Genomic DNA, 25,360 nt, shown 5'->3' on the forward strand with positions numbered 1-25,360 from the left:
GCCACACAGCCTACGGTATATGCCTCTCCCACCACACCCAACATTATCTGCCATCTTTGGGTACCTGGAGGTGAGTGTGAAGCCCCGCCCCCAAGGAATTTATGTGCTCATGCAAAAAAGATATGGCGCCTAGAACTGTGATACTCTGTGACCTTCCATGTGCAAGATGAAAAGCCGCATAAGAAAGGGATGTTTGGTGGCTAGCTGATGACATCAGAGGAACCAGAGAGGAGGTGACGTTTCAGCTGAGTCTTAAAGGACTAGTCTGAGCTAAGGAGACCAGAAAGGCTGGGGTTTGTTGCAGAGAGCAACCTTTGCGGTGGGGATAGAAACAGCAGAGTGTGGAGATGGAAGAATAACTTGCTTGAAGACAGTTCCATGGGGTTGGCTTACAGGATCCCCAGGGAAACATGGCAAGAAATGGGCTAGAATAGTAGGTTGAGCCGGATCATGGAGAGTCTAGAGGAACTGGACTTTATTTTGTGAGAAATGGAGAGTTCTGCAAGGTGTTTTAGCAGAGGAATGGCTTGATTAGATTTGTGTTATACATGTAAGCGATAGGGAAGGTAGACAAGTGGAAGAGTCAAGAGAAGGAAGCCAGGAAAATCAGTCCACCAACTCCTGGCTGGAATTACCCAGGCAAGAAACACATGGTCCCCCAAAGAAGGCATTGGTTGGAGAAGTATTTTAAGTGGAATCAACAGGACTTAATGACTTTATGCTTCTCACTTGGGCCTTATGTGGATAGGCTGACATTAACCATGGCAGGAATAAAGGAGAAGAGCTCACTTGTTCATCTGCCTTTTTGTTCAATAAACACTTGGTCAGAGAGCCAAGACCTACACCAGGTAGTGGAGATCCAGCAGCCAGTCAGACACAAACCCGCCCTCGCAGAGCCCACAGTCTAGTGGGTGAGGCAGGCCGGTAAACAGACTGATTACAATACAGCGGGGTGAGTGGGCCACTCACAGAGTGGAGTCCTTGGCGTCTGCTGATGAAGTCTTTCCATCAGTCCTGACCGGCATGACCCACCCTGGAGGCAGCACTAGTTTCTCCTCTGCTCCTTCGCTGGTCACTCTACCTCCCTGTCACTCGGGTTGTCCAGCCTGGTTTCCTCAGGGCAAAGACCAAGAGTCTGGCGTAGAAACTGGGCATCCCAGCCTGTGAGCCGTGTCAATGCCCATCTAGGAAATACAAGAGCCAAATGCCAGGAGGACTAGATAGAAACCCCTAGTCCAAAGGGCCAGGAATGGGGAGGCAGAACTGAAAGTTTGGAGTTGGGCAAACATGAGGCCTAATGAAGCCGAAACTCCCAGGATGATTGTCACAGACCCTGGGGAGATTTGTGGTTTTCCCTAGTGCACGAAGAGACTGCAACAAATAATCAGTGCAAATGCGGCCAAGAGCCATGATCAATGGCAGAGGGGCCTGCAGTGGTCAGTGACCGTGGCCTGCAGCTGCCTGGTAAGCACATGGTGCACCGGTTCTGGGGGCTGGCAAAAGGATCAGAGGTAGGACACCAACCAGTGTGCCTTTCCTACAGAGAAAGGCAGAGGAGTGGCCCAGTCCCCACATGCTGCCTGCCTCCCAGGTAAGCCATGCCGATTCATCTGGGCCTGCCGTGGACCACAGAGCAGGGGTACGCTGCCGGAGACCAAGGGAAGCAGAGACGGGAGCCACTGCGCAGGCAACGGGGCCTGCGAGGAGGCTCGTTCCCCACCCCCTCCTCCAATTCCCTCTTCACAAAGAAAAAGAAATGAACAGGGTCAGCAAGAGCTGGAAGCTGTGTTTAAGCTGAGCAAAAGCCGACCGTGCCTGCTGGCCTCTTTGGGATGTCCCCAGAATCCAGGCCCTGCTCAGAACATTCAGGGCGTATGGAGGCCAGTAGAGAAGAAGATAATGGGAAATGAGAGACACCTTGGACAGGAAAGGGAGCAGCAAAGGAGATCTGGGAAGGAGAATAGAAGCCAAGGCCCTGTTCCCTGTCTCTGCTTCTTCCTCTGCTTACAGCGGCCTCATTCCACGTGGCCCGTTGGCAAGGGGGCTGGAGGGGAGTGGTGGCGGGACAGCCAGCAGTGAGCGGGGCACCCTTGAGCACTTGAAGCCTGACAGCCCCTGATGGGAGATGACAGCAGGTCGACTGAGTCCCGAGAAGGCAGGAAACAGGGGAGGGGAGGGGCGTGAGGAGGAGGAGACCAGGCAGGTGCGGGCCACGGTCACTGATCACTGCCGGCCCCTCTGCCATTGATCATGGCTTTCGGCCACATTTGCATTGATTATTTTGCAGTCTCTTCGTTTTATTAACTTTAATTCCTAACTGGGTCGATCAGCAATTGTTCTTCCCGGAGGGTGTCATTATGATTATAAATAAAGCCAAGTGGAGAGTTTGGACAACCAACAGCTGTGCCGTTCTGCGCTGTAATGAGCCTGCCTCCCCATCCCCCACCCCCTCCCTGGAGAACCCATTTTCCAACAATAGATTTGTTGCTTCATTGGCTCAGATGGAAAGCTGAGGTCTCAGAGAAGCCTCACACTTCATTGTTTGGAAGGAATCAAGACTGATGTTCTAGGGGCTCATTAGCTTGGGTATTTATTGTAGCAGGCTTTTGAATTTACAGCCCATAGCAGTAAAGCAATTCCAGAAATCACCTCTCCTACATGAAACCTCCCTGGGTATGGTACACATTCCTTCCCACCTGCCTCGTCCAGGCTGGACCAGCTGTCCCACAGATCTAGCGCCTTCTCTCCATGCCCATTGTCCAGGCTTCCATTCAGGACAACTCAGTTTGCACCTAGATTATTCCATAGTCCTCCTGGTTGGTCTCTCCATGTTGTGCATCTCACTTTCTCTAACATGATCTTCCTAAAACGCAAATCTCTCCATGTCTTGCCCCTGCCTTCCAGGATAAACTAGATTCCCCTTAGCAGAGCACAGAGCCTTTCATAATCTGGCCCATCTGACCCCCACACTCCTGCTGTACCACTCCAAGACCATCCCAAACACGGCCAGCCCCTCATACCCTTGGGCCTTTGCACATGTAATCCTTTTTCTTTGAATATCCTTCTGCCTCCTTCACATGGAAAACTTCTATCCACCCTTCAAGGCCCAGTCCAAATACCTTCTCAAATGAGTCTTGCTGAACTCCTTCCAAAAGGCACCGTTCCTTGGAGCTCCCACTGGACTTTACATTCACTTCTCTAATTGTTTACTCTCTTGCCCTTATATGTCCATCATTGCTTGGTCTAATATTTGTCCTCTACTGTCTTAAATCCTGTGTGTCATTGTGTCATTCTGGAAATGTAGATGCATTTTGGGCAGGGATTCTACCTCTGATATGTTTTCTTTTCTTTAAGGCCCAGCCCAGATAAGGGCCCTATGTAGATGGTGCAGGAATGTTCTACGTTATAAAGCTGCTGCTGCATACATGACTAAGTGTTTAAACCACTGCTGTCCACTAGAATTTTCTGTGATATTGGAAATGTCCTATATATACATTGTCCAACATGGTAGCCACTAAACCCCTTGTGTTTATTGAGCACTTGAAATGTGACTGGTACAGTTGAGGAAGTAAAAGCTTAATTTTATTTAATTTAACTAATTTAAATTATTTATTTAATAAATTTATTTATTTATTTATTTTTGGCTTCATTGGGTCTTTGTTGCTGCGCACGGGCTTTCTCTAGTTGTGGTGAATGGGGGCGACTCTTCGTTGTGGTGCACAGGCTTCTTAATGCGGTGGCTTCTCTTGTTGCAGGGCACCGGCTCTAGGCGCGCGGGCTTCAGTAGTTGTGGCCCACAGGCTCAGTAGTTGTGGTTCGCGGGCTCTAGAGCGCAGGCTCAGTAGTTGTGGCACACGGGCTTAGTTGCTCCGCGGCATGTGGGATCTTCCTGGACCAGGGCTCTAACCTGTGTCCCCTGCATGGCAGGTGGATTCTTAAACACTGCGCCACCAGGGAAGCCCTAATTTAAATTTAAACAGCCACACGTGGCTAGTGGCTACCATAGTAGATAGCACAGGTTTGGATCAAGCCAATTTAGAATAAAAGTTAGCCTAAAGAGGCAGCCTACCTGTATCAGATTTAGCACCTCACAGCTATATTACAATATTTTTTTTTTTTTTTTTTTTTTTTCAGTACCCCGGCCTCTACTCCCGGACCGGGGCACGAACCCGTGTCCCCACATTGGCAGGCGGACTCTCAACCACTGCGCCACCAGGGAAGCCCTATATTACAATCTTTGAATAAAATAAATGCTAACAGTGATAATAAGGAGCTGAATGATATTTTCATGGCTCAAACTGGGGCTCTATCACAGGGTCATCAACCCAGTCAAACTTTTGAGGGTCTGGGGCCACGTCACCCGTGGCCTTGATTAAAACATGTGCAGACTGGCAGGATCCTGCCAGTAAGTGCTTTCTAAGGAGTCAGAGCTTGAAAACAACTAAGTGAGTGACTCCTAAATGGGTAGTGATATTTTCTCAAGCAGGGAGAAAGGTTTCTAAGGTATCCTGAGGTCTGAGGACATTACAGCCCGAGATTCTTATGAAGAAGATCTTAATTTACCCCTAAGGAGCCATTTATTGGCCTGCGCCTAAAAACTTCAGAACAGGGGGAGACTAGGGCCAGCCCAGCAAATGTGCAGTGCCAGGCTCATAGGTTTCCTTAAACTCCTGCTCCAGTGGAAGATCTTTATGCTGCCTGTACTTTCCTACCTCTTGGCAATTAGCAAAGCATATGAACACAAAAAGAAAGATTAAGGGCTTCCCTGGCTGTCCAGTGGTTAAGACGTCGCAGAGGGTGCTAGTTCGATCCCTGGTCCGGGAGCTAAGATCTCATATGCCTTGGGGCCAAAAAACCAAAAGTGATATTGTAACAAACTCAATAAAGACTTTAAAAAAGGTCCATATCAAAAAATGTTAAAAAAAAAAAAAAAAGAGAAAGAAAAAAGAACAAAAGAAAGAAAGAAAGAAAAAAGAAAGAAGAAAGAAAGAAAGAAAGGAAGAAAGAAAAAGAGAAAGAAAGGAAGAAAGAAAAAGGAAGGTTCATCCTTTCTCTTTGGACAGCTGCATCATTTGGAGTTAGGGGTGTCCAGAGCTCTCTGGTGACTGATGGCAAGGTGGAACAATGTGACAAGGAGGTGAGAGCTGGGGTGGGACTGACAGCAAAAAAGTGAAGTTCTCCAGCTACAGGCTGCCTGCTCCAGCTATCAGCCCACGCTGGTGAAGAGGGAGAGCTCAGGAACAGAAGTACCCACCGCCCCCGGCCTGGGGAAGAAATGGTTTTACCTTGGGGGTGGCAGGCAGAGAAGTCAGGGTGAAGCTGCCAGTGCGGCAGCAGCTCTGTTTAAAAACACTCTCACGGAAAAAAAAATTAAAAAAAACAAAAACAAAAAAACACTCTCACGGGATGGTAAGAACTAGCAAAAGGAAAATAATTATGGCATTTCAGCTAACAATGCATCTGCTTAAACTCAGGTATAAATAGATCCTTAGGCCCTTCTCTACGCAGCACAGTCCATTAATCTCAACCTTGAGCAGCCGCTCTGCGGGGAGGGAGGCCCAGGGAATGTTTCCTGGAGAGGCAAGGGGGCTCCCTCCCGCTCCCTGAAGCACCAAACCACCTACAAAACCAGCTCAGTCCCTGAGGAGAAGAAAAGGTCAAGATGCAGAACAGGGAAGGGCTGCATTCAAAATCCCTCCCACTCATACACTGTAAAATGGTACAACCATTTTGGGAAACAGTTTGGTGGTTTCTTAAAGAGTTAAACGTGTGCTTATCATACAGCCCAGCAATCCCAATTCCGGGTACTAATGCAAGAGAGATGAAAACATACATCCACGTAAAGAATTATACGTACATGTTTGTAGCCACTTTATTCATAATAGCTGCAACCCAGAAATAACCCGAATGTCCAAACAACAGGGAATGAATAAACAAATTATGAGATATCCGTATGGTGGAATATTAGTCAGCAGTATAAAGGAAAGAACTACCAAGAGACACGATGACATGGATGAATCTCAAAATTATTATGCAGAGCGAAAAAAGTCAGACACACGAGGACAAGCAGCATGGTAATATGTATCAAATCTAATCTATAGGAACAGAAAGTGGATCAGTGGGTGCCTGGGGCCAGTGCCTGGGGCCAGTGTAGGGGGTGGTGATTGACTGGGAAGGGGTCTGGAGGGAATCTTTTACTGTGATGGAGATGTTCTACACCTTGATGATTGTGGTAGCTACACAAGTATATGCACTTATCAACTCATTGAACGGTACATCTAAAATGAGTACATTTTATTGTGTATAAAATAGGTATACTTTATTGTATGTAAATTGACCTCAACAAAGTTGATTAGAAAAATAATTCCTTCCCAAGAGCCTGGATGAGGGGCCAAAGCCTCCATCTTGTCAGAGTGACCACAAGCCTGAAGCTTGTCCTACAATAATCTTACCATGAGCAGGCAAATGTCTTCCCAGAAAGCCTAAGCAAAGATCAGGGCAGTCTCCCTCAAGGCCTGGTAATACCGCCAAGCAGGATAGCAGCTCCCTGGTGCCCTGTAAAAGGCTCCTCTCTGGCCCTTGATCCTTAAAAGTCTAGAATTTCTGGCTGAACAAGAAGGCCTGGGCCCAGTCCCTGGGCAACTTCTCCTCAGCTCGGGGCAGGACGCCTAGCCACTCCTCACGCAGGTGCCGGCCTGCTGCCCAAGCACGGAGCCCGAGGGCCCTGGCAGGTCCCCCTAGGGGCAGAGGTGGGAGACCGCCCAATGCCCAGCCCGCCCTCTGCCCCTACACCGCACCACGGTGGCAGGGCCTCTGCCTAGAGAGCAGGCTCGCAGGGGAAGGAAGCAAGGCCCCAGCACTCAACCTGTTCCCCCAACCAAACTCTGGGCCAGGGGGCTGAGAGAGTCACCCAGACCTTGACTCTGAGTGGGGATGGTTTAACAGCCCCCAGAGAGGCAGGGAGTCGGTGACAGGACAGGGCCTGGAGGCATGGACTTTGAACTCTTAGCCCGGTGCCCTTTCCCCCACTTCAGACTGGGCTCCCAGTTACTTTCTGGGGGCAGGGTTTTTAATGGGGCTGGTTCTGAACAAGAGTTCTCCAGGGCAAGGTCTGTGAAACAAAGGGACTGTCTCCCGCAGTGGCTGGCGGCCCCTGGGGAGTGGGGCCTGGGACCAGATTCTGCTCACCATAGGATCTGGCCTTCCAGACTGCCCAGGGTCCTCAAGGGTCCCAGGAGCCCCACCTCCTCTGCTCTGTCTGGATCCACCTATCTCTCCTTGTCTCTGTCTCTCCGCCTCTCTCGGTCTTTGCCTCCCCTCCCCCATCCCCTGTTTCTCCTGCCCTGCTCAATCTCGCCGATCCACAGGCTGTTCATTCCCAGGGGTCCCCTCCCCTTATCTTCCTGGCAGCTGTTGGCCTTGGCCTGCAGGTACAGGATTAGTTGACTCTTCCTCTCCTCCCACCCACTGCATTTCCAGAGAAAGAGCAGCCTAGGGTTAGAGTTCAGGAAGTTTAGGGTCTGGCCCTACCTGCCTCATCGTGTGCCATGAGCTGGGCCCTTGCCCCCTGCATCTCAGTTTTATCATCTGTAAAATGAGAGCATCTTACCTTTTTACTATCCCAGCTCTGCACCACCCCCCAGCATACACACACGTCCCATGTTTTAAAAGTTTAGAGCTATCACACTACATTTTTCAGTAATTATTAATTCAGGAGCCAATTTTGTATGAAATAAAACCAACCAAAGCTTCTGAGCAGCATGCCATGGTTTTGTTTCACATAAAACAGGATCCGGAATTAATAATCACTGAATAAAGGTACGTTTATCGTATTTTCCATTATAATTCCAGCAAAGAAACTTGACATTTTAGTTAAGCCTGTGTAGCCTTCACACAGATAAATGTTCTATTTCTGCTAGGCTTTTGGAAAGATAAAAATCAGCTCCAGGTCGCTTCCTCCCCGCTATTTTCTGATCTCAGTTGCGAAGTGGGCAGCCAAGGATAGGTGATCTTTAAGACCCCTTGTATTGCTGGAGTAGTAGGTCCGAGTGTGTCTCACTGGCTATCGTATCAGTCACTCATTAGGCACCAACATCATTGGTCCCGCCTACCAATGGCTAGCCTCCCATCAGGTAACAAAGAAAATCGCCAGCAGGACAGGGCCCCGCCCTTGTCCCAAGACCTGCCCACAGCATGAACCCTTCTGCTCCTCACCTGCCAGCCCAGCCCACAAGTAACCCCAGAATTCAGAGCTAGTGATCGTGGAAGCAGGAAGAAGCCATGGTCGTCAGGAACGCCTCAGGATTTTCCCAAGGGAAAGAAGCCAGTTGCCTTGGCAAGGAGACAGCATTTGGGAGGAGAGGCTGTATACCAGACCATCTCGAGGGGCTTAAAGCGAATGTGCAACGAGAGCTGGTCCCCTTGGCACAGCCGCCCACTCCGTACCCTTGCTGTAAACACCTCCCCTCATTCCACAGGAGGGGGACTGAGGCCCAGGAGTGTCACTTCCTTGCCATTCTCTTTTTTTCTCTGTCCCCGCCCCCCCCCTCCACGGCTGCCCACCCGGCATTCCAGGTTCCCATGGAATAGGTCAAAGGCACTGAGCTGGATGGGATAACCTGGGTTTCTAATCTGGGACCCAAAGTGAATTCCAGGTCGGTAGCCCCTGCTCCTAACTTTGTTCCCTACTGGACACTCCACATGATATCTTAGAAGTGCCTCCAATTCAACGGGTTCACACCAACCCACTTTCCCCCTTTGGTGGGGGAGCTGCCCCTCTGGCAGGGTTCCACAGCTTTGCACCTGGCCACCGATCACCCAGGCTCTGCCTTCGGACCCAGGGAACCCACCACCAGCTACTCTTCACCCCTCTCAGCCCAGGCCTCATCCTAGCCCTCCTAGAACACGGTGGTGGTCTCCCAGCCTCCCACCCACCCCCACACTAGAGTCAGGGGGGACTCATTCCCTTCACTTATGACCGATCACTCACAACCTTCGTCAAAACCTTGAGTGACTTCACCGTACAAAGATTCTGCATATGTGCAGAAGGCAGAAAGAGGAGAAATGAAGGAATGATGGAAGTTCTTGGAGGAAAAGATGGGGAGCCATTCATTAGACTCAGAAACATGGAGTGCCTGGCTCAAGGTCACCCAGCAAGGCAGAGGCAGAGTGGCATGTTTGGGGGACAGTAGTGCTCTCTTTTCACCAGGGCAGCTGACCACCCCTCCCCCCCTGTCGCCGCCACTGGATACTGGAGCTTCCATGTGCCCTAATCTTGCACACTCTTTCACACCTCTGCTTCTTTATTCATGCATCAGTGCCCTTCCTCTCTTCCCTCACCTCCAGTTAGCCAGCTGCCTAAGCCTAGCTGAAATTCCTCCTCCTCCAGGAAGCCTTCCCTGAATGCCCGTCCTGGCACACCTCTCTCCACGTCACTCAGCACTCTCAGACTTAGGTTAGAGTTACTCCTGTGCACGCCCGCTAGGAGGGGTGGGACTCATCTTACTCACCTTCGCATCTCCAAGAGCACCCTGCACAGTGCCTGGCCTGTCACAGGTGCTCAACAGGTATTTCTGGAATGAATTATCATTATATTTATACTGTCATTATAAATGTCTGGCATGGACAGAGCCCTCATTTGAATAAGCCACTGGACTCGGTATGCAAGTCAGAGCGCATGTGTCTTCACAGTGATTAACCCTGGTGATTAGCCCCGTTTCACAGGTGGGAGGACTAAGACTCAGAGGAAATAAGTAACTTGTCTGGGTCTCGCTGTTAGAAGGTGGCAGAACCGGTACTCGACCCCAGTGTGGCTGATTCTAAAGCCTGATGCGGCCCTGTGACTCAGGGTGTCTGTGCTCCGTCTGCAGCCCAGAAGACAGTGCAGGCGGGCCAGGTGAGCAGTTGGTGAGGGCCCCAGGATTCTGCCGGCCCCAGGTGGCCTTTCTAGCTTCATGACACAGGCTCCACTCAGACCTGCTCTGCGGATGACCCTGGTAGTTTAGATCCTGCCCTGGAGTCCTGTGTCCAGCCAGGTGACAAGAGTCCTTAACTGGCCCCCTGCCACGGGAACACAAAGTACCTTTGCACACAGCCTCTCTTTGCTGGTGATGGCAAATAGGGAAGGCCCAGGGCAAAATGGTAAGGTGGCAGAATTTGTCTTGGACGGCGTTTGCAGGCTCTCTGTTCTGTTCTCTTCCCACTTGGGGTTTCCTGCTGGCTGCCCCCTCCCCCTGCTGCAGTTTCACCCGTTTATAACTCAGAGTGGTGTGAAAGGACTGCTGAGGGAACCTGAGGCTTTGGGGGAGATTTGTGATGAAGCGGGGCTTTCTCCTTGGTCATGGAATCTGGACCAACCAAGAGCTGGTCCCAAAGAGAGCCTGTGATTGTTTTGCCCCTTGAGTGACCCCCAGTCACAAAGCTCAGTGGGAAAGTGTGCTCTCTCTGTTGTTTCCCTCACTGGATCCAAGTCCCTGTGTGGAGGACCCCAGATATGGGGCCTGCACAGCCTCCTCTACCTGCTGCTACTCCTGTCCCCCTCCCCACGCAGGGCCTGCTCACATTCACCCCATCTTGTGTGCCAGGCCCGCACTCAGCCTTCAGACATCAGCTCACTTGATCATCACTGGAGCCCTGAACTCTCCACCCCACTTGACGGATGAAGATGCCGAGGCTCAGAGAGGTTCGGTGAGCTGCTGGGATTTGAACTTTGGCCCGTGTGGCTACAAAGCCCATGCAGCCTTGACTCCCTTTCCATGCACTGTGCCCCTGGGCAGGGACAGAGCCTGACGCTTCTGCTGCCCTCAACTGCCCAGCACTGATGTCCCCGGAGAGCAGAGGCCAGCCAGGGACGAAGGAGAGGGGCTGCCCAGCACTGTGGCTTCGCTCCGGGGACAGGGTCAGGCTGCCTGTGCCGGCTCATTCCTGCTTCTATGACCAACCCGAACCTCAGTTTTCCCTTTTGTGAACCTATTTCTATGGATTCTTCTGAGGATTAAACGAGGTAGTTTGAACTGAGTGCCTTGAAGAGTGGCCCATGGCAGGTGCTCAAGAAAACCTTGCCGGCTGCCTGTGACCTGGATGGGGGCAAGGTGAGGAGGGGACGGTGATGAAATGGCACAGAAACCACAGGAAACTTCATCACAGAGACTGACAGCCTATGCAAGGGAAGTATCAAAACAAGAAGAAAAAAACTTTAAAATTTTGGCTGAGTAAAGGCAACAGTATAATTACCATCATTTATAAAAACGACTTCCCATTAATGCCTAATTCCCATGAAGTGCAACAATGATTATCTCATTAACTATGTGTCAGATTAACTTTGTTGTAGGTTTTATTTGATTAAAACAGTGGACTCTCAATGTGTATGCTCTCTCTTCACAGTCTGTTAGTGTCTGGAGCACAGTCCTCTGCTGACAACTTTTTCTAAATTAGAAGCCGTATTTCCAGGGAAGTGGCTTGTAAAATTCAGTTATTTTGATTTCCCAAAGCGAGCTGAAGCAAAGGTGGAGAGAGAGTCTCAGAGCTTCCACCAGCACCCACCCTGGAATTTGCAAAGGCCAGTGATGAAAGGTGAATTATGTGTCAATGTTTTAAAAACTCTGGGGGCTTTTGTATTGTTCGAATATTTTACTATGTGCATTTGTATTATTTTGTGGTAGTGGAGGATGCTATGTTTTCCCCCAATACATTGAAAACTCTAAAGTTGTTACATCCTGGATTCTATTTCCCCCATGGGGAGAAAACGTTGCTCTCTGTCATATGCACTTAAGCGTCTGACATTCTTCTCATGTTCTGATAGGCAGTGCAACCCCCTCACCCCTACTTTTCACCCTACCTTAACAGAGAAAAACTGCTGGCTGACAGCTCCCATCTACACAGGGTGATCGCTAAGAATTTCCAATAGGGAAGTGTCATGCTTTGCCAACTCTGGGGAAGACGGCATAACTGGCTGGAATCACAGACCTGGGCGACGGTGCAAGAGAAGACACAGCTGGTCGGGGAAGGGTCCCCCAGAGGTGGGCTGGTCATCTTCCACGATGCCAGACTAGAGGCATTGTGTCCAGAGGCCCAAGCTGTTCAGTGGCCCCTCTCACCTCCAGGGGCCCTAGTGTGTGCCGCTGACATGTGGGAGAGTCTCTGCAGCCCACACCGGACCCCGAGGACCCTCTTCCCGAGCTCAAGTTGTATGTTTGTGGTGGGAGGAATTCAGAAAGAAGAGCCCAATGCAGAGGGGAAGATGGGACGGGAGCAGCAAAGGTCCCTGACATCATGACAGAAGAGGGAGGCCAGAGATCCAGGAGAGGGTGCCATCCTGCTGTCCTGATTCCTCGGGGGGGTCTGTGCACACTGGGGGCCTGCAGGTGGAGGATGAAATGCCAGGTGGAGATGGCTTACTCTGATTCAGACTCGGCTCTCAAGGCCAGAGACAAGGGCAAACTTGGATCCTGGAGGACCAGGGTAGGAGGGCCTCAGAGAGAGGGGGCCCCTGACAGTGAGGTTGGGGAGGCACTTACTGGTTTCACCCCACCCTGATCAGAACCCAGTGCCCAGATGTGGTTTGTAAAAAGAGCCCTCAGCTCAGGGCCCCTGGAGACCAACCTCCCCCAGCCCTGACCTCACTCAGCACATATACAAGTTAAAATTTCTCCATAGCCACTTTTTTTTTTTTGCGGTGCGCGAGCCTCTCACTGCTGTGGCCTCCCCCACTGCGGCGCACAGGCTCCGGACGCGCAGGCTCAGCGGCCATGGCTCACGGGCCCAGCTGCTCCGCGGCATGTGGGATCTTCCCGGACCGGGGCACGGACCCGTGTCCCCTGCATTGGCAGGTGGACTCTCAACCACTGCGCCGCCAGGGAAGCCCTATAGCCACATTTTTTAAAGTGTGAAAGAAACAAGTACAATTAATTTTAGGAATATATTTTGCTTAACCCCACATATCCAAAATATTATCCTTCCACTACGTAATCAATATAAAAATTAGTGAGATCTTATATATTCGTTTTTTGTACTAAGTCTTCAAAATCAGGTGCGTAGGGACTTCCCTGGTGGTGCAATGGTTAAGAATCCGCCTGCCAATGCAGGGGACATGGGTTCGAGCCCTGGTCCAGGAAGATCCCACATGCTGCGGAGCAATTAAACCTGTGTGCCACAACTACTGAAGCCCATGTGCCACAACTACTGAAGCCCGCGCGCCTAGAGCCCATGCTCCGCAACGAGAGAAACCACCGCTCGCTGCAACTAGAGAAAGCCTGCGCGCAGCAATGAAGACCCAATGCAGCCCCTCCAAAAAAACCAAAAAAAAAGCAAAATCAGGTGTGTAGTTCACCCTTGCAGCACCTCTCAGCTTGGACTAGCTCCATTCCAGGGCTCAACAAGGTGCTCGTGGCTGCCACACTGGGCGGCCCAGGTCTAGGGCTTTCCTTGTGCCCTGCCACTCCCCAAAGGGTCCGTCGTTTGGCCTCCTCAGAGGCCCCAGGTCCAGATCCTTTTGCCTTTCCGTGACCCGGGAGCAAATCAGCCTTTGGGTCTGGGTGCCCATCTATTTTTCTTTTGTTGAACAAGGGAGGCCCGTGGGGAAGCTGTCACGTCCCCTCTCCGGGCCCTGGTTTAATCCTCTGTCAGGTGAGGGGTTTTCATTAGACTTGTGACTTTCAAGCAATGGAACCTGTTTTTCAAAGGAGACCTTATGCAGAAGCCCAAAGTATACCTCAGAAGAAAGAGTTGCTGTTCTATCTGTTTCAAGGTGATGAGGGGCTTGGGCCCTGCTTCCTCCAGGGTGGGGCCTGGATCGGTAAATGATTGGCCAGGCCCCAGGGTACCAAGGAGGAGAACAATGCATCATTCTGCAACTCACATTTCACACATCATTTTATAAACTTGCAAAACTACACTGTAGGTTGCTTATAGACCCATATATATGTAGTAAAAATATGAAAACACATGGGAAAATGTATCATTCTCAAGTTAGTGGGCTCTGAAGAGGGAGGGAGGAAGGAGATGGGCTAGGGATGGCACTTCGGTTCTATTGTCAACGTTTAATTTTTTGACCAAAGGAGACCTAAAGAAAATACAACAGAATGTTAACATTTGTTCAAGCTTAGTGGTGGGTGTGTGGCTATCTAAAATATTACTCCGTACTTCTCTGTATGTTTGAAATATTTTATAATTTAAATTTATTTAAAATTTTAAGAAGGGTAACAATCTATAATTTGATGTCACTTAAAGCAAAAAAAATTTGCTTTAATAGTAAGATATAAGTCCCTCCCCAGCCACAATCCCCCACCCCCACCCCTGCTTATCCCAGCAACCCCTTCCACCCTTCCTGCTCTGATAGCCCAGGGATCCAGGAGCTGAACTGACCAAGGGCTGGGGTCCTGGGGAGAAGGACTAGAGCCAAGCAATTATGCGATAAGCATTGACTGTACCTATGGCTATCAGACACGTGCGGCCCCTGGGGTGATTAAGACGCAACCTGGTTCAAAAGAAGCCTAAGAAAGGAGACCTCCCATGGCCCCTGGCCTCGGTGCTGGATGTGGGAGGGCTGAGGGAGGAGGCTGGGGTCTTCTCCCTCCCTGGCTCCCGGGGCTCCCAGTCTGTAGACTTTAGGGAGCCCCCTCTTCTCCCGTTCTCACGAAGTTCCCCCTCCAATCTCAGCCTGCCTCTCCATTCCACTGTGGGTTGCTCTGGACTCCTCTAGCCAACTCCGGGGGACACTGCTTGCTCACTCATTTGATCGTCTGTGTCTTCTTCCCTGAGCCCCGGCTCTGGCTCCTCCCAGTAGCCCCTCCTCCCACCTTGGCCCTTGAAGTCCCGGAAGCTTAGGAAGGTCACCTTGCTGGGCTGGGCAAGCGGGAGGTGGAGGGCCGTGTGAGGGCAGCCATGTACTAGGTCCAGTGGGGTTATTTCATTCCAGCAAACAGGTCCTGCTGGTTTGCCATTTGGAGAGTTTGGCCCCAATTCCCATGGGCTGGTTAAATGGTAACTTGTCTTTGGTTGTTTGTGGAAAAGTGACAGAGAAGGAGCCACCAGCTCTAATGACGAGCAGTGTGAGTGAGACCCAGCTAGCTCTGGGTGCTGGACTGCAAGGGAAACTTATTTTCTTTCTTTTTTACTCTTTTCTGGGATCTCCCCCTTCCACACAACTTCCCAGATGAGTAAGAGCAAGGAGGAGTGGTGATGATAATAACAGAGTTCCACAGCCACCCAGGCCTTTCGTGGGGAGACTGCTTAACCAATAGCCACTGTGCCCATTTTACAGAAAGAGCAAAAAAGGCCAAGTGGAGTGAGGTCACTATGAGTCACTGGCCTTCCTGGCTCAACAAGGCTGGGCCAAGAGGCCGAGCAGGCCAGGTGGGGGTGGGGCTTTCACCTTACAGCCTCCCCTTTTTCCAGCAGAGCCAACTGTCCCTACTGGCCTTCAACCCCTGCATTGTGTGGTCGGGGGTGGGGCCACCATCCTCCCTTTGTTCAGCATTTGCCTGATTACAGAGCTGGGCACACAGATCTCATCTGCTCCCACAACAGCAGTTGCAGGCAGGGCTGGTTTTGCAGCTGAGGGAACCCAGAGTCAGAGAGATTAGGGCCCTCTTCGGAGTGTTGCAGCTGTCAGCCTGAAGGAGACCAGGCCTCCAGGCGCCAGCTCAGGACTCAGGCTTGTCTGAGGCTCCCAGGCTTGTGCCAGGCCTGCCTCTGCTTCTAGAGGAAGGACCCCGGAACGCAGCGTTTCTGGTCTGAGCGTGGGAAGGATGAGGGCTGGGAACCCGCAGGGGTCCATTTTGGAGTGGACAGTCAATTTGAGAGCGAGGCTTCGGACCAGCCCTCCATTTTCCCCTCTCTGCTGGGTTGGCCTGTCTCAGCCCTGAGACAGTCTGTCTGCTTACTCCCAGGGCGTCGGTGCTGCCATGCTTACTGGCATTAGTTTGGCCATTTCTCAAGTAGGGTCCCACCTGTCACTGTGTGCTCACCTGGTGTCAACATTCTAGTGAGAAGAAGGAAGAAGGAGGATCCCCACGCCCAGCCCAGAATCCCAGGTGGGCAGAGGGAGTTCTCTCCAGCTTCTGGAGACCTTGGGGAGACAGGCGCCCACGCACCCGCTCCCAGGGTGGGCGCCACTCCCCAGTCAGAGGCTGTGTGCAGCACAGGACAGGCCTGGGTCATCCTGGCTCCGTGGAGCACGAGCGGTGACTCCTGAATTTCCTCCTCGGTTCCCTGGAAAAGACACTACCTTCCTCAGCAAGTCTTGTGAAGGTGCAATGACGTAACGTGTGTGCGAGAGCCTCAGGGAGGGCCTAGCTCACAGCGTGGGCCCAGCAGCCCCCTCCCCCATGGCTCCCTGGGCATCTCTGCTGTGGTTACGGCCTCAGAGGAACGGGAGGCTCCAGGAGGGAACATGGTGTCCTCACCCTCAGCCGCTGGCTCCTGTTGCGTCGAGGCCACTTGCGGCCATGCTGGGGCCAGAGGATTTCGCTGAGGAATCTGCAGAGGTCAGAGGGAGGCAGGAGCCAGGGTCACAGGGCAGGTAGGCTAAGGTCAGCCGCCCATGGCAGGCCACGGCTGGGGCTCTCCCCACACTGAAGGCTGGCTTGTTTCCTCCTGAGCCGTGTTATGTAAATAGGTGCTGGGTTGAGCACACACAAGTGAGCGTGGAGGGTCGAGCGCCCAGGACGTCCAAAGGCCTGTCCCAGTGCGGATCATTGTTTAGCCCGCTCTGGAAACCTCTCTAAGGCCAGAGCAGGTGGCCCAAGGAGCTGGGCTCCTTCCCAATGTGTTCTGGGAGGGGAGGGGACACTAGGCCTCTGGTCTCCCAATGATGGGCCCGTCCTCCTGCAGGGAGGAGGCTGAAGGATGTAGCCTTGGAAAGCCCATCACCTGGCTTGGGAGGACAGACCCTCTTGCCAGGTACTTCCAACCCTTGATCCAATTTCTCCCTCCCTCAGGAGACCCAGATGGGAAAGGGGGTGGCTGGTTTTCCAGGGGCCCATGTCTGGCCACTGCCCTTAACAGGGTCAGGCAGCTCCCATCTGCTGAGAGAGTGTGTCTCAAGTGGGCACCAAGTTCCATTTCCAGGGGTGCTGGGACCTCTATCTCAGCATAGAGGAAGGGGCATCCCTTTTCTCTGCACCTTCTGGTCCTTCTGCTTCCAGACACTTGCCTCTCCCAGGGCACCCCAGTGGGTAACTCTCCCACTCCTGGGACACTGGACTAGGGCTGCCCTTTCAGAACCAGTTTGAAGCCAAACAGTGACATGTCCCAGTCCACCTGAGCAGGAGGCTACAGTGGGGTCCGCACAAGCCAGTTCAAGGCTAAGAGAGGCAAAAGATCCATAGAGACCCAAGGGTAGACCATGGCACGTGTGCAGTATGTGTCCTCCCCTGGTCTGCAGGGACTACGCGGTCTTACAAAGTAACCCGAGGGTCCCTTCTCTTCCTTGTGGCCTTCTCAGAGCTGCGGAGCAGCCCAGGCCTTCCTCTCTGCAGCAGGCCTACCCCTCGCCCTGGGGGGTGAAGGAGGGGGAACAGAATGAGGGGCTGTGGCATCCCTAACATGAGAGAGGAGCATTTAGGTCCAATTGGCTGTCTAGAACTTATAGAAGCACCCTGAGAGGTTGACCAGTGACCCCTGGCTCCGTGGGAAGTCTGTCCTCCCCGCAAGGGAGCCGAGAGCCCTGAGAGGTCTCCTGGATTAGAGGGCAGCCCGGATGGATGTTGGACAGAGTCTGGCAGGACGGGGGCCAGAGCACCGGCTGAGCCATTGTGGGGGGACGGGCCCTAGCAATTCCCTTGGAAATGGAGAGACTGACAGGGCACAGGCTGGGAGGGGAAAAGCTGGTAGGGGGCTGCTGGACAGGCAGCGAGCTCTGTGGGGCCCAAGGCCTCTTCCTAGAACTGCCCTCAGCCATGTGTCTGAGGCCTGGGGAGGCACTCACCCTGTGTGCGGGGGCAGGCTAGGGTGGGTGCGGAGGTACGCTGGGGCGCGCTGCTGGAGAACACACGGGGTCCCTTGGCCGGCGCTTAGGAACAAAACTGGCCTAGGGCCCCCTCTGAGCTTGCTGCCTGGCCCCTGCCCAGAGCCTCTGAAGAGGGAGGCAGCAAGGAGAAAACCCGAGGGCCCTTTCTCAGCCCCTTGCTCCCTGGCTTCCCTGCTGCCGGGCACCGCGGGGGGTGGAGTCCACCCCAAAGCTCCTCCCACCTCGCAAGTGCTTTGTGCTCCTGACTTTCTGTTGTGGACTTCCTGCAGAGCAGTCTGTTATTCCCACAGTGTGGAACACAGCGGTGGCTCCGCCCCCAGGGCCCACCCTCTGGGCACAGGGGACCCTTGTTGACAACCTGACTCCATTATAATGCAGGGTATGACTGGGACAGTCACAGCCGCTACCCTGACCTCGAAGTCCTCATCTGCTGCCTGACGGCGTGAGACCGGAACACCCCCGAGCAGCCATCCAGACCCTACAGTCTCCCATCCCGTGACCTTCCTCACCAATACCATCCTTTACCTGCCCCTCCTCCAAGGGGAGTGGATGGATAGCTGGGCCTTCTCCTCCCCAATTTCGAGGCGTCTCTCCCAGATCCCACGTCAAGGGGCCCAGCGGTCGGGGGGACTCCCTTGGAAACACCTGAAGTTGCCACTCACCATTGGACTAGGTTTTTACAGTTTACCACGCACCTGTCCGTTACCCATGATTTCCTTTCACCTTCGTTGCGAGGTAAATATTGTTAGTTCTATTTTACAGGTGAGAAGACTGTCTCAGGCCCTGTGACTTCGCTTAAAGCCACCAAGCAAGTCAGGGGCAGGGCTGGGTTTTGAACCCAGATCTGCATGCAGCCCGGAACAGGGTCCCAGCAGGGCCCCTGGGTCGCCGCCCTCTAAGGGGTTGCAGCGGGAACACCCAGGCGCCTCCATTCAGGGCTTGTCTCCGCAGCCGGCTGAGCCTAGTGATGTCAGCATCGCCATGGAAACCCTTCCCCTGGTGTCGGGGAGGCTGGGGCAGGACCAGCTTCCCCAGCGCAGTTTCCCTTTGTGTGGACTTTGCAATGCGTTGCCAGGGCAGTGGGGCCCACCGGAGGGTTGGCATGGGGTGGAGAAGGCAGACAAACCCACGCTGCATCCCAGCAACACAGCCCATGGTGCCCTCACGAGGGAGGGGCTGCGGTCTAGGGTCTTGGGCTGGCGGCCAAGGCCATGAAGGTGTGGGGGGAGACCCTGCACCCCCGCTTATGGCCCCAGCCTGGTAATAGGTTTCAGCATATTTAGTGCTGTCTTGGGGTCCTGCCACTTCAGAATCACCTGGGCCAGGGTCTTGTGAAAAAGGTAAACCCCAGGGTCACTGCAGACCTACTCGGCAGCGGGTGGGAAAGAGCCCCAGTCTGACCTTGTCCCAAGGCAATTCGGGTGTACAGTCAATTCTGAGAACCGCCCTTTAGGGAAGGTGCGGTTTACTGAGCACCTAGTTGTGTTAGGCCCTTTGGCCTAATTTATCTTGCGTAATCCTCTGGCCGACGCTGAGACGGGGAGGTGAACAGAGGAAATGGGTTTTTGGTGGTCTTTCTAAATCCCCATTTCACAGTGGAAGTCACTGAAACTCAGAGAGCTTAAATCTCTTGGCTGCCTACCATCACCCAACCTGAATGTGGCCGAGTCTGGATTCAAACTCAGGGGTCCGAGGCCCTACCCTGTGGCCTCCCCACTGGCCGGGGCCAATGGCATGGGCCAGCAGCCTGGCATCGGTAGCTTCCTCCTCCTGCTGGTTTTCCAAGAAGAATCCTAAAGTACCTTTGTAGAGTGAGCCAGCTCTGTCCTGAGCCTCCCACATGCTCCCGGATCTAAGAGGGCCTTGAGCCAACAGAGAACGACAAAGCCGGTGCCTCCCCGCCTGCGTCTGCGGCCCGCCCTGCCCGATGAGGAAACCCATGCTGTGCCCCCTCTCAGCCCCGCTACACCCTCTTCTGCCCGACTGTCTGCCCCGACATCCTTGCTCTCTTGAAGGAATCCTCCAGTCCCTGGTCTCTCCCCCTGCCTTGGGGTAGGTGGCCGCTGACCCAGTCCACAGAGATGCCCCCTTCTTGAAAGTCTCCAGGAAGAGAAACTCCGTGACCTTTGCCTCTGGGCTGACAGCCGACAGCCTTCCTTTGTCCAGCTTCACCCCTCCTGCTTTCTCTGAATATTGGCTCCTCCAGCGCTGTCTCCCTCTCTCTTAACCTCTCAGGGTGCTCAGAGGGACTTTAGTCCTGGGGTTGTATTCTGCTGGTAACTCTGGGAGGAGGCTGAGACCCTGACTGATGCCACGGCCACCGGGTTGGGGCCCCTCCTCCCCACCTGCATCTCCTGCATTAAAGATCAACAAACACCAGTGATGTTGGATGAGGGCTGAACACACACCAGGGATGCCAGAAATTGTTGGATGGTGAATGGTGACGGGACTCTCAGCCCTGTGCTGGGTGTACCTAAAGCCAGCCAGCATTCCAGCCCCAACCATTACCCGGCTCTGCTTGTCATTCTTTCATTGAACAAGTATTTCCTGAAGCCTGTGCTACATACTAGGAAGGATTAAAAAAAAAAGAAAGTTTCCAAACAAGCCAAAAAAGATTGACGAGGATAAAAAAACCCAAACAACTAAATACCTGTGATCCCTGCCCCCATAGAAGAATAGAGTCTAGTTGTAACTCATGTTTAATATCACTTTGGAAGAAAGGAAAGCTACCTCCAAATTACTCAGAATGGTCACCTTTAGCTGGTGGCTTCGTGGGGGACGTTTAGTACCTTTGTCGTGTTTTCCAAACTCTGTAAGATGTTACATAAGCAGAGCTGCCCCAGTAAACACAAGTGTTCCTTGGGATCCTATTAAGAAACGTATCATTTACAGCCTCTGGGTCTAGAGGACAGGTCGGAGGTCAGGTGGGCCATTCCCTCTCCCACAGGGGCACGCCCAGACAGGTGATAAGTTCCCCAGCCACGCCTCTGCAGGGAGGGTGAGGCTGCCTGGGCCGAGAGACCTGGCCACGGGGCCCTGGAGATTCCGACCCCAGCCAGAGAATGCAGAAAAACCAAGGCACAGAGGGCAACTCCTACCACAGGCCTCTTAACCTCCTCCCTGGGCCCGCCAGCCTCAGGGAGCAGAGGGGAGAGCTGGCCCGTAGAGATTTCCTGAAGGGGAGAGGCACCGATGAGACCAGGCCTCTCCCAGTCTCACTTTAGTCATCTGTAAATGACAATAATACCTCTTGCACTGATAGGGGAGATTCAATGAGATAACTGGCCCCTGGGCACTGAGAGGGCACCTGGCACACGGTAGGCGCCGCTGCTCAGTGGATGAATGCACAGCCTGGCTGTTCTCCCTTATTGGGTTGGACGTCCCCATTGTTACCGTGAAGCTGTAGAACTTTTATAATCTGGGTGAGAAGCCCTCCCTACTCCTCACATTCTGGAGCGCAGGCTGCAGCAGAAAGCCCAAGGCTGAAGATGCCCTGGTGTCCAGCTCTCTGGAAGTTTTCCCAGTGCCCTGGGGCCCAGGCAGCCCCACTGGGACTGCCACGTCCAGTCCCACCACACCCCAAGCAGCAACCACAGGAATGAAAGGGATTATGTCTGTCTTGTGGGAAATTCAAACATTTAAAAACGCTGTGAAGGCCAAAAGTCCATCTGTAGGCTACAATCCATGTTCTAAATCTCAGTGCTAATCTTGCTAAAATAACACCTTTGCATTTTATCAGGGCCTTTCCTCCAAAAAAAGAGACCATTTGTGAGGGAATCGCAGGCCATTTGGCTGCCCCTGGGTCACACCAGGCATCCGTGTGTCCTGTGCTGACTGACCCCATCTCCCCACAACGCATTTTTAGGCACCAGTGGATTAGAGATTTTGTCAACAGTCTGAGGCATTGAGTTTTGCCAGCACATAAGGTGGGGGCCTCTGTGGAAGGAGAGAACATGAGCCGTATCCTGCATTTGCAGAGAGGGGGACTGCACGGCTGGGCTTGGGACTCTTGGGAGGTCCCAGAAACACCCCCTTCCCACACTGAGTAGATTAGGGTTTGCACCTGCTCCTGCCTTCAATAATCCCTGCATTTGATTTTCTAACCAACCATGAATGAGACCATGATTCCCATTGCAAGTGAAGAAATTGAGGCTCGAAGGATAAATTACCAGAGGTTGCACAGGGAAGAAATTCAAGCCCAAAGAACTAGGACCACGTTATAGCAGATTTCCCAAAGGCCCTGTCCTGTCATATCTCCCCCAGGAGACTGCGTCTTTTGTGGCTAGTGGGATTTCTTTCCCTTTGTAAATTTTATCTTGTAATCATTACACAAACCCCATGTTAATACCCATGACAAGAACCCCAAAAAACCAAAAGATAATCTGTAACCAAAAAAAGTCAGTTGTATTTCCACATGTTTCCTTCCAACCATTAGTCATAGGAAATTCCTATTTCAATGCCTCTGAGATATGCATTTTTCACTTTTCTAAAATATAAATGCATTTATAATGGACGTATACACACAATGTGCCTGTATTTTTCTTTTCTGCCCATAAAAGCTCTTGGTAAATCTCTTGTGTCATAGAATCAAAGAAATAGGGTAGGTCATTTTGTGGAGATATAATAAAACCGTCAATGTGATTTGCCTCCCACTCCATTCATTTCTCTGTAGATCTCTCCACATCAGCAAAAGTTTTAAAGACGGCCAGCCCCTACTGGATGAGACCCAGTATATCACAATCCCTGGTTGGCTACCCTCACACGGAGCACTCGGGTGATGTGACTAACTTCAACACAAATGAAAACAGCAGTAGGACGTATGTAAGCCACAACTTATAAATTCCAAGGGGAAACAGAAAGGAAAGACACTGACATTTAAGTGAGCACCTACTCTGTGCCAGCCTTGTGTTGGGGAACTTGAGGAATGAGGAGGGCTCTGGCCCCAGATTATAAAGGAGGGAGGTTTAACAATTCTGAGGTCAGAGTGGGGAAGGTTTCCAAGGGAGAGTAACCCAACCCGTAGTGTTCCCTGACCCTCAGGAATCAATAAACCAGAGTAAGGTGTTTTGTTTTTTTTAAAGCATCTTTAAACTGAAGGTGTCTTGTTAAGCTGCTTGTCTGCAGATGCCAATTTATGGGCAGCCACCACCTGTGCCTCCCACCGCAGTCTGAAATGATGAGCCTCAAAGGTTATTGAGAATCAGACTCAGCTGGAGGGTAGGTTAAATCACAGATTGCTGGGCCCCAGCCCAGAGGTGCTGAGTCACTTGGCCTAGGGTGGGGTTCCAGAATTTGCATCTCTAACAAGCTACCCGGGATGCTGGTGCTGCTGGTGTGTGCCCGAGGAGATTTTAAAAATGCTGGTGCGGGCTTCCCTGGTGGCGCAGTGGTTGAGAGTCCGCCTGCCGATGCAGGGGACACGGGTTCGTGCCCCGGTCCGGGAAGATCCCACATGCCGCGGAGCGGTTGGGCCCGTGAGCCATGGCCGCTGAGCCTGCGCGTCCGGAGCCTGTGCTCCGCAACGGGAGAGGCCACAGCAGTGCGGTGAGGGGCCTGCGTATCGCAAAAATAATAATAATAATAATAAATAAATAAAAATGCTGGTGCCTGGGCCCTCCCCGAGGACTCTGGGTACAGCCTGGGCAGCAGGATTAGCAAAGCTCGCCTGTGATTCTAATATACCGACATGATGGAGAGCCACCGGGGTTTATGGCAAAAGCCACCAGACCTGATTCAGGTTCCTCAGGTCTGGAGGGTTCCTTGGATTTCAGGGACAACCTGCTCAGTCTTCCTAGATCAGGGCCTGCCAGGTAGTGGGTCTCTGAGTGTCAAAGGGAAGCTGTCTCATGCAAGCCACACTTCCATACCTGTTTCTTTGAAACCAAATAAACTGTTTGCCAATGCTGGAAGAAATGTGTAAGCCTATTACCCACGTATAAATCAGGAGATGTCATAAAACCTTCTGGTCCCTCTGGGCAAGCATCTGGGCATGTGGCATTGTCTGGCTGGAGCTGAGAATGGCCACCCTTTCAGATAGGCACGCACTTGACAGCTCGCCACAGTTCCCACCACTTCCTGTGAATTAGCTGCCCTGGGCCTGAGACACCCATTGATCTTAGCTCCTTATTCATCAGTCTACTCCTCTGTGCCCCCCTTTTCACATACTACTGCTTCATAACAAATCACCCCACAGTTTAGTGGCTTCAGATTGCCATTTTGTTTTGCTCGTGGTTTTGTGGATCTGGAATCTGGGGTGGTCTCAGCTGGGCAGTTCTCACTTGGGGACTGCCATGGGCTGCGACCATGTGAAGGTTCCCCTGGGATGGACGCACAGGATGGTGTACGCTCACGGCTGCAGCTGATGCTGGCTGTTGGCTGGAGGCTCGGCTGGTCTTTCGACGAAAGTGCTACATGTGGCCTCTGCAGCATGGCAGTCTCTGGGTAGTCAGACATCTTACATAGCTTAATTTCCCCTAGAGCGAGCATCCCAAGAGAGCCAGAAGAAAGCTGCCCGGCCTTTTCTGATCCAGCCTTGGAGGTCAGGCAGTGTTACTTCTACTGCATTCTATGGGTCATAAGTGAGTCACTAAGGTCAGCCTAGATTCAAGGGGAAGAGACAGGGACCCCACTTTCTAAAGGGAAGAGTGTTGAAGAATTTGAAGACATGCTTTCAATCCTCCATAACCCTCAACACATTTGTTGGACGGATGGTTGGGTGGATGGATGCCAAATTGCTCCCCACCTATTCTGTCCTATGGGTACTTAGTTCTTTCTCTCCTACCTCCTTCTCCTGCCCCACCATGACACCAGCTATCTGAGAATTGGCAGGGCAGAGCGGCCTGGTGGTGGAAGAGCCAGCTGGCTAACAACCCCATGGCCTGCTGTCAGCTGCTGGGAAATGGTGGGGCCAGTCCCTAGCTAGTCCTGGGCTTCAGTTTCCCTGCTCAGATAACAAGGCGCTGGGCCACATCTCTCCAAGGCCCTCTCTGCTCTAACTTTAAGAACATCCAGACCTTCCTTCTTGCTTTCTGAGAAGGTGGCTGGAGGTGGAGTCCAGCCTCCCTCTGCAAGGAGGTTTGTTTCTAAATGACATAAGCATGCACAATACATTCTGGTGTGAGAAATTCAACTAGTGCAGAAGTAGGCAGAGTAAAGTGTGAACTTCCCTCCGACTTTCCTTTAGGCCCTGCCTCCCTTCAGAGGGGATCAGCCCCATGAGTGCAGTGACCACCCTCGTGGCCCCTTTAAAAGCATCTAGTTTCCTGTACCTCGCAGATGCAGAGATGGCTTTGCTGGGGATATGTGGTTTGCTTTTTCTTTAACATAAATGAGACCATACTGTTCATGTTGTTCCGCAACTTGCTCTTTTTCACTTAATTCTGCCTCTCTGGC

Source organism: Neophocaena asiaeorientalis, unplaced genomic scaffold (assembly GCF_003031525.2).
Source record: "Neophocaena asiaeorientalis asiaeorientalis breed wild unplaced genomic scaffold, Neophocaena_asiaeorientalis_V1.1 scaffold1, whole genome shotgun sequence".
Lineage (NCBI taxonomy): Eukaryota > Metazoa > Chordata > Mammalia > Artiodactyla > Phocoenidae > Neophocaena > Neophocaena asiaeorientalis.